Source organism: Lissotriton helveticus, chromosome 1_2 (genome assembly GCF_964261635.1).
Source record: "Lissotriton helveticus chromosome 1_2, aLisHel1.1, whole genome shotgun sequence".
In the NCBI taxonomy this organism is placed as follows: Eukaryota; Metazoa; Chordata; class Amphibia; order Caudata; family Salamandridae; genus Lissotriton; species Lissotriton helveticus.
In genome coordinates, this window is record NC_136058.1 from 344,399,504 (window position 1) to 344,407,818 (window position 8,315).

An 8,315-nucleotide genomic window follows, 5' to 3' on the forward strand; every position below is an offset into this window, starting at 1 on the left:
ATGCTGTTGCTAGGTGTGCTGTTAGGGTCAATGAAAAGAATTGGTGGAATCTTTCACGCATTTACAAATTGCCTGAGAAGGTGATTTCACAAATGGGTATTGATGAAAGTGATGAGAAAGAGAATTCAAATAGTAATTGTAAGCTAGAATATATTGCTGCTAGGAGGAGTAATAGGATCCGGATTCAACCTAGACGGATGGATTTATGATCTGTTCTGTTTCTTTGTTCTCCTTTAATGATACTCTTAGGAGGAATAGTAGGATCTGTGTGAATTTCTTGTTTTTATTTATCTTTTCATTTTGTTCTCTTTTGTTCTCTTTTCAACTTTTCATTTTTCTGCTTATTATGTATTAGTCCATAGTTTTTAAGTTTATTTTTGCATAACTGTTATTATTTATTTTTAGTAAAGAAGGGAGATATTGTAGTGATCTATCCTTCATGTCTATTATTGTGCATGCTCCCATATTGTCATTCCTCTCCTATGGTTACAGAATGTTTATGTTGGAACATTCCCTGTGTATTCTGGTTTGGCAGTTTCCTGGAAGCTGTTGGGACTAATGGTCATTAAACTACATCTGACCTACCTCTTTGAGTGTACTTGGAGGTACTTCAAGTCTGCTTCCTGTCGCATGCCTGAAAACTTCACCTTCCAGTGGCTCCCTTTCCTGTGAACGTCTGCTATCAATGCAGCGGGCAAAAACTTTCAACTGTGTAAGGCATGAGGCTGATACACTTTCTTCTATCCATTACATCCGTCTTGGGTTGTGGCAGCCATACCATCACTTCCTCCTGCAGCACTTCCCCCTGCAGCACTGTGCCAACCTTCTTCATGGAACCAAATTAACTTTCTCACGCAAAAAGCCCCCAAAAATAGCCAAATCATCAGTTCAGAAGAAAGTATCTCTTCTGTTCCACCGGACAAACCTGCGGAAGGACTTCCACCAATCTTTTCACAATAGGCAAAGTCACAAGCTTCCTTATCAGTTCCCTAGGTCCTCTCTCTCTCTGGTCAAACCTCCCAAAACTCTTTTGCCCAACTCACTTGCTGATGGCTCATAACCCCAATACAGCTTGCCAAAAAAAAAAAAAACCACCAGCTTGCCCGCAATTGTCACCGCTGATAGACCTCGTTCAATCAAAAGCATAAAGAACGTTACCACATCTGCCCAGCGCCACTCCTCCCCATCCTCTACTCTACTCCCCTTAGCATAAGATGCTTTGAACTTTATCCACACCTTACCTGTACTCTTGCCACCAGGAGTTGCGCAAGGAACTTCTGACCAGGTGCATCGTACACTCTCTCAAATGGTCCACAGGAGCCCCGTTATAGGTGTCCTCCTCTCCTCTGCCCAGTGTGCTAGACCATGGAATCTCTGCCTCTGGGGACAAGAGAGAGCATTTACAATGCTGTTATCCACTCTTGCAATATGCCGTACCCTAAAAATAAAATTCAGGAGCAGATATTCTAAAAAAAAACTCTCAACAACTTCAACACTTGCACATCTCTGGCTGACTATCTATTGACAATGTTTACCAAAGCCATGTTGTCTAAATGAAAAATAACTTTTTTGTTGAAGAGATTGTGTCCCACAGGCAAACCGCCAACACTAGTGAAAAAATCTGAAAATGCAATGCTGCGGCCAACTCCTTTCCATTGCTCTGGCCAAGATTCCACACACTAATGCCCTAGTCAGAAAACCCCAAAACGTGAGCCGCCAGCTGCATCTGAGAAGATCTCCAAAGACCACTCCCCCCATCCCTTCCCTCGGGACCCACACAAACTCATTCAAAAAGGGACACCAAATACTCAAGTCTGCATTCACTCCCACTTTCAACCGAATACTATGATGAGGAGGAGACGCCCCAGACAGTGCCAAGCCCAATCTCCTACAAAATGTACAGCCTGCACTGACAGCTCTGCAAGCACAATTTAGATGGACAATTAAAACCTGAATCTCCTTGACTTGCACCTTGTCCTTACCTAGCATATTTATTAGCAAGGTCATCAACCTCTCTTTTTTCTCTGAGGGCAGCCACACCTCCATTCTCATGGGATCTAGTTCCACACTTAGAATGGTCAAAACCTCCACTGATCCAACTGTCTTCTCTGGGGCCGCAGAGGCCCCCAGTTCTTGCATTAACTGCTGAAACCTGGTCAGCAAGTCTGCACACTCTGTAGACTGTGGGGAACTCACATTGAAAAACATTTTTTAGTAGTGTGTCATGTGTCTAAACTAGTAACCATTTGACACAAGTTCGACAAAAATGTACTAAAGGCTTCAAACAATGGACAATAGAAGGAACAGCCCATCAGCAATGCTTTGTCAACAAATATACACCCTGCAAACTGTATTCCAAGCAAGTCAAAAGCATCTGAGTGAACAGGCAGCAAATGAAAAGCCAAATTATTATCGCATTCGCCATCAGATCACCTAGCCCAAATTGTGTGATCACTGCAGTAGCTAAGTCCCCCGAGGCACAATGCATTATGCTCATCCCTTCAGAAATAAAATAATTTATAGATTGACTCTCTCACCAACGAAAGATCCTGTATCAGTCTAAATTTCCTGGCTTGTTTTTAAAGACACCCCCAATAGGGATATGGTTATGGGGAATCTACAAAATGTCCTGCTATTCTACCTTCTCCAACTTCCTGTATCAGCTTATGCCAAACCAGCTTCTTATGCCCCTGGATGGAACGCAAATTCTAAGCTCAGCGGTGCTCTCGTGGACCTTCATAGCCCAACTTAAAACCATTTGCAAAACTTTCCAACAATTATACTGTTTTTCCAAGAGTATTTGAAGGAGTGGGGGGTTTGGCCCATTCCTAGCACCCAGACTGAGCCTCTTTAAAATTAATATAATCAGTTTCAGTGTCTAGATGCTAAAATCAAATCTTTATGTTTTGCTGTTAGAGCCACATTTACAATTATAGTGGCATTTGTGATTTATTTCACACTCATTTCTCTATTTAGAAAACGATTACAAACATTCATCGCATGTCTTTTTTGAAGGGCAAACTTTTATTTTATATATACATTTTACAATGAGGATTAAACATACCCAATCAATGACATTTAAAAGAAAAGACAATACAACTGTGAAAAAGATCAGTCCTTCAATGTAAGAGCAAGACACCTGGCATATTTCTCATTTTTAAATCAACTACAAAATACATCCTGCCGGTGTAAGCTAGTGGGGGGTTTGGTATTGTAGGAACACACATTTTTCTGTATTTCCTACTTTCTAATGTTTTATTAAAAAATTGCCTTCCTCCAACCGGCTGGGTCAACGTGTTTAGAACCCTTCACAATTTCTCGGGTTCTCCTCAGGATCTGGACTTGGTCAATGGTGAAAAAATGTAACATAAAACATAATTTTAGAATTTTACTTTAATCCCTGCTCACCAACCCTATAAAGTTGTTATTGCTGGGGGGTGTACCTTTCTCATTGATGTTCAAAACTGGAATCTGCGGTAATTTCAGTTCTTAAACTGTTTTTTCAAAGTCGGACTATTCAGTTTGTGTTTGGGCGGATTTCTGGAAGAAAATCAAATGGTGAATTGACCTCGGTGTAATATCTGCATGTGTGTACTTCTTCTCATTGTGGTTTTTGAGTGTTTCAACAACAATACTCTTAGGCACCCCTGCAGTGCCCACATACCCATTGTACTCGACTAAAGGGAAGCATATTTCCCACTTGTTCCTAGTGGTCAAACAAATGATACTGAGCCTACGAAGCAACCCAATAAAGCTGACAATAGAATTATGGCTCCAGCACCGCTGAAACTTAATTGCATGTGAGAAATTATCATACAAGCTCAAAGAGATGGCACACAGATTTAACACAATATTAAGCCCAGTGATGTAAAACCTGAATGCGAACAACAGAGACCTCTATTGCCTCATTAGACTACAGACTTTGGGACAGCTGAATGTTGACAAATATAGACTAGCTTAGCAATAGGCACATCCAGACACAAAGATGCAAAAGGCTACCCCTCTAGACTCCTATGTTATAAATGGTCACTGCGTTATTCACCCAATTTACGACTAATTCACAGGATTTATTACAGCCTGAGAGTATATGAAGAATGGGTCAGGTAAGCCGCTCCCTTTGTGTTAGGTGCCAGGAGGCAGTGGAAACATTCTAACACATAATTTAGGAATGCCCCCTCATCCAGGATATTGAGGGGAGATTAAGCATGGGCGTATTTTGCGGATTCGCAATCCGCGAATTTGCGTATTTGCGTATTTGCGGATTGCGACAATACGCAAAATCCGCGAATCCTCGCGGATTTGCGGATTTTTTGGGGGTGTGTGTGTTCGCACGGGTTTCTGCAAGTTCGCGAGGGTTTTGTACAATTTCGCAAATTGCGAACTTACTTGTCGGGTCGCCAGTTTTGCGAACTTGTTGTTTCTACGTGCCCAGCCTGTTTGCAAGGCTTTCTTCATCACTGCCACCCTCTGTCACCACTGGCACTCTCTTTGGTCACCCATGCCACCCTCTGGCTCACCCATGTCACCCTCTGTGTCATCACAGCACCCTCTGGTTCACCAGTGTACATTATTGGGGCAAAGCAAAGCACTGCCATCCTCTGTCAACACTGGCACTCTGGTTCACCCATGCCACCCTCTGGCTGGCACACCCATGCCACCCTCGGTGTCATCACAACACCCTCTGATTGACCAGTGAGTGTACATTATTGAGGCAAAGCAAAGCACACCTGCTAAGTGCTTTAAGTTATGCAAACCGCAACACCTGCCCTGCCTCAACTGACATTAATGAAGGCTGGCACCTGCTTGTCTGCTCCCTTTCCTTTTTGTTGCATTGTAAAAAAATTTTAACAGGATGCAATGGCATACTTGTAACTATTCTGTGACTGTCAGAGCAGGGTCACACAATAGTTGCAAGTAGGCAACCGGATTCTGGAGGGCCCCTTCAGGAAGCACTACAGGTAAATGGTTACAAATGATGAGCTCGAACTTTTGCACCTGCTCGTTGGTTTTGCTTTTGCAAAACTCGTTTTTCGGTAATTTCGCCCTATTCGTGAGGCGCGGCGTCGTGCGAAATCGATCGTGTAAGCCGCGAACTCGTGCGAGTTACCCCAAGGTTGAGTACGGGCGCCGCCATTTTGTTTGCGTGACGTATTTCCGTTTCCGCCCGCTATGTGTAATCTCGCGCGATGAGCGCCTTGCGAATACAAGTTCGCACGAGTTCGCGAGAGAAATCGCGTGCGAACTTACTTACACGCACGTGTTCGGGCGGCCATCTTGTTTTTCATTCATTCCTATGTGTCTGGGCATGGTGTTTCTATCCTCTGTATATCTCTGCCATCCTTTGCTTGTTTTATTTTTTTTTTGATCTATTAAACTTTTTTTCTATCCCTCTTGTTTTCTAGGTCTATATTTTTGTGTTTTAGGCTACTTTTGTTTACTTTTCAACTACTTTTTTAAACTTTTATTTCCTTCTTCTCTACTCTTATTCTTTTTCATTTTATCTCCTTACCTGCCCAGAACATGGTGAAGACAGCTGTCAAGCTGCCCAAGACGGGCACCGCAGCCCGTGCCCGGCTCCCATGTGGCCGCTTGAGGGCGGAAATGGTGGTGCCCAGGGAGATCTTCAGCCCTGAGGAGGTGGGCTCACTGGTTTATTATGTGCAGCGCCGTCTCCCCAGGACCATCGCGGCAGGCGGCAGGATCGCTGCCGGTTATACCAACAGCCAGGAGCGACGGAAGCGGTGGGGGCAGGTGTGCCGGGCCCTTTTTAACATCACGGGGGTCCAGCGCACCTATAATCAGGTGACCCACCGCTGGACCGATATCCTGGACCGGGAGCACGACCTGCTCGACCTGCTGGGAGTGGAGGTCCCCGGGCTTGGTGAGTAGTAGTAGCAATTTTTTCATCACTCACTACTCTGTTTTTTCTCCTGCTCTGTGTGTTATATAATATTGCAAATGTTTGCTTTAACTTTTTTACAAAGAGCAATAATGCTGCTGATTACATTGATAGGAGAGGTAAATTAATATTTCAAAATCTTCTGTGCATTTCAGGTGCACTGCTCTCCTTCTCTGTGGCGGTGCCACTGCTTATTTGTTTTCTATTTTGTGTTCATTTAATTGGGCTGAGTAATGTATGAGTGTACTTTACAGAACTGCGTAATGCTAGACACAAAGGGGCAGATTTACAAGCCCCTTGCGCCACGTTTACGCTGCCTTACCTGACGCACAGCGACGTAAACGTGGCGCATCCCTGCGAGTCATGTACAACGTGATGCTTCTAAGGAGATGCGCCACGTTAAGACCTGGGCCTGCACCACAATGGGTGCGTTCCCACGCAGAGGGAGGGGGGGGGGGTGGCGGTCAGGCAGATGTGCGCCTCGCAAAAGTGCCTGCGTGACATCTACAAGATTTAACGCAGGCACTTCCGCGACGCTGCTACGTCAATTCTTTATGCCTGCTTGCTTGAAGCAGGCGTAAGGACTGATGCGGTATGTTGAGTATTGGGCAACCCTGAGCATTGCTATAGTTGCATCGCGCCTGAGACGCGACTCTAGAGATGCGCCCCTCTTTCGTCACGAGATGCGTCACGCATCTGCCTACCCTTGAGCCAGGGTTTGCCGCATTGTAATTGCGGTGCATCTGCCGTGACGCAAGGTTAGTTTTGCGTTACGCATTTGTTCTGGTGCACATCTGGAGGTGTCCAGCTCAGAACTCGTAAGTATGCCCCTAAGTGTCAGATTAGCAATTACCTGCGCATCCCTGCAAAGTGTGAGGCACGCCAGCACCACCCATGGTGCGCCGTATTTTCAATGCGGCACGCCATGGTGCCAAAACGTCACCGAAGCGTTACGCATCGGTGCCGTAAAGGCGGCTCATTGATGGAGTTGCGTTGCAACGATGGCGCAGCTCCAGCAATGCTGCGTCAAGCCGTAAGTCTGCTTCATGCAGGCGCAGGGTTTCAGTGACGCATCATTGTCCTAAATGACTGATTGAAATTTTATCTATTCCCCATAGCCACTTTTAGCATGCGTTCCTGCGCAGGAACGCCCTCCCTTGTGCTGGAACGCTCCCTTATGGCGCAGGGCTTTAGAATGGGATGCATCTCCCATATGCGTCACGTTGTTAATATACGCCACACCATGGCGCCTCTCTTGTTGTGGCGCTGCGTCACAAAAGTGACGGAAGAACGGAGCAAAAGAGCTGCAGGGGCTTGTAAATCTGCCCCTAGAGTAGAGGCTCAGGTGCAGTCCTTCCTTTGTAGCCCTCTTTTTGGCTGAAATAGTTGGTTCTTGTTCTTTCTAAATGTTTGATTTGGTTGACAAGGACATCGACAAGCAGCAATCATCAATTTTTTCTGTTCTTTCTTTCATGTTGTACGTCAGGTCCGCCCAGGGGCAAGCGGACAGAAACAGCGGATGCAGTGGCTCCAAAGGAGGAGGATGCAGGCCAGGGCGGCGAGTGCTCCTTTGCTGGCCCCAGTAAGTTTTCATTTAAATATAGAGGACCTATTGTTGTCCAAGCGTTCCTCATTTAATTTTTTCGAAACAGTGTTTAGATAGGAGCAAAATCAATAATACTACTGTTGCAGGGACAATTCTCCACAAACCAAACTATGGACACCAAAGACCAGAGTAATAATATTTCAGAGTGGCGTGTTTGGCACACTATATAAACCTGGTAGTGTCAGCGGCACGGACTCCTCCTTGCAAAAATTACAAAACCTTTCGCTCAGTCACTCTAGTCTGGAGGACCAAAAACCACAGAGTCTATTCAAGTTTAAAAGCTTTATTAAAAGTAAAAGTAAACACATATATTAAAATTAAGTTAGCTGGAAAAGGAAAAGTGCTTGGTGCTGAGTTGATGAGTAATGGAACACATTTCTTGTGGTCGAGCCGAGCTTTCACCTGGTTTAGTTGATGTTGCTCTTGTCCGTAGAAGTCCAGCGTCTGTCTGTTCAGAGAAAAATGATGTGTGTTAAAATTAAGCAAGCATTCATCAATTGTGACAAAAAAAAGCAGCAAGACAACAGCCTTCCCTGGAAGGAGGGACATTTTTACTTTAGACTAGAGTAGACAGTCAATTATTTTTTCTGTTGTTTTCAAATTTCTTCATTCCTAAACCAAATACTAGTGAGTGGTGTAATCTAACAGTCTTAAATATATTTTTTAGGTGGAACATCTGGTGGCGGGGCCAGCTCGGACGTGATCGTGATCGACTCCGAGTCTGAGGATTACTCTGGGGAGGATGCGGCGCCAGAGGACAATCAGACTGTGAGGAAGCAGGCAGTGGTGGTGGCGAGTACAGGTAAGCTG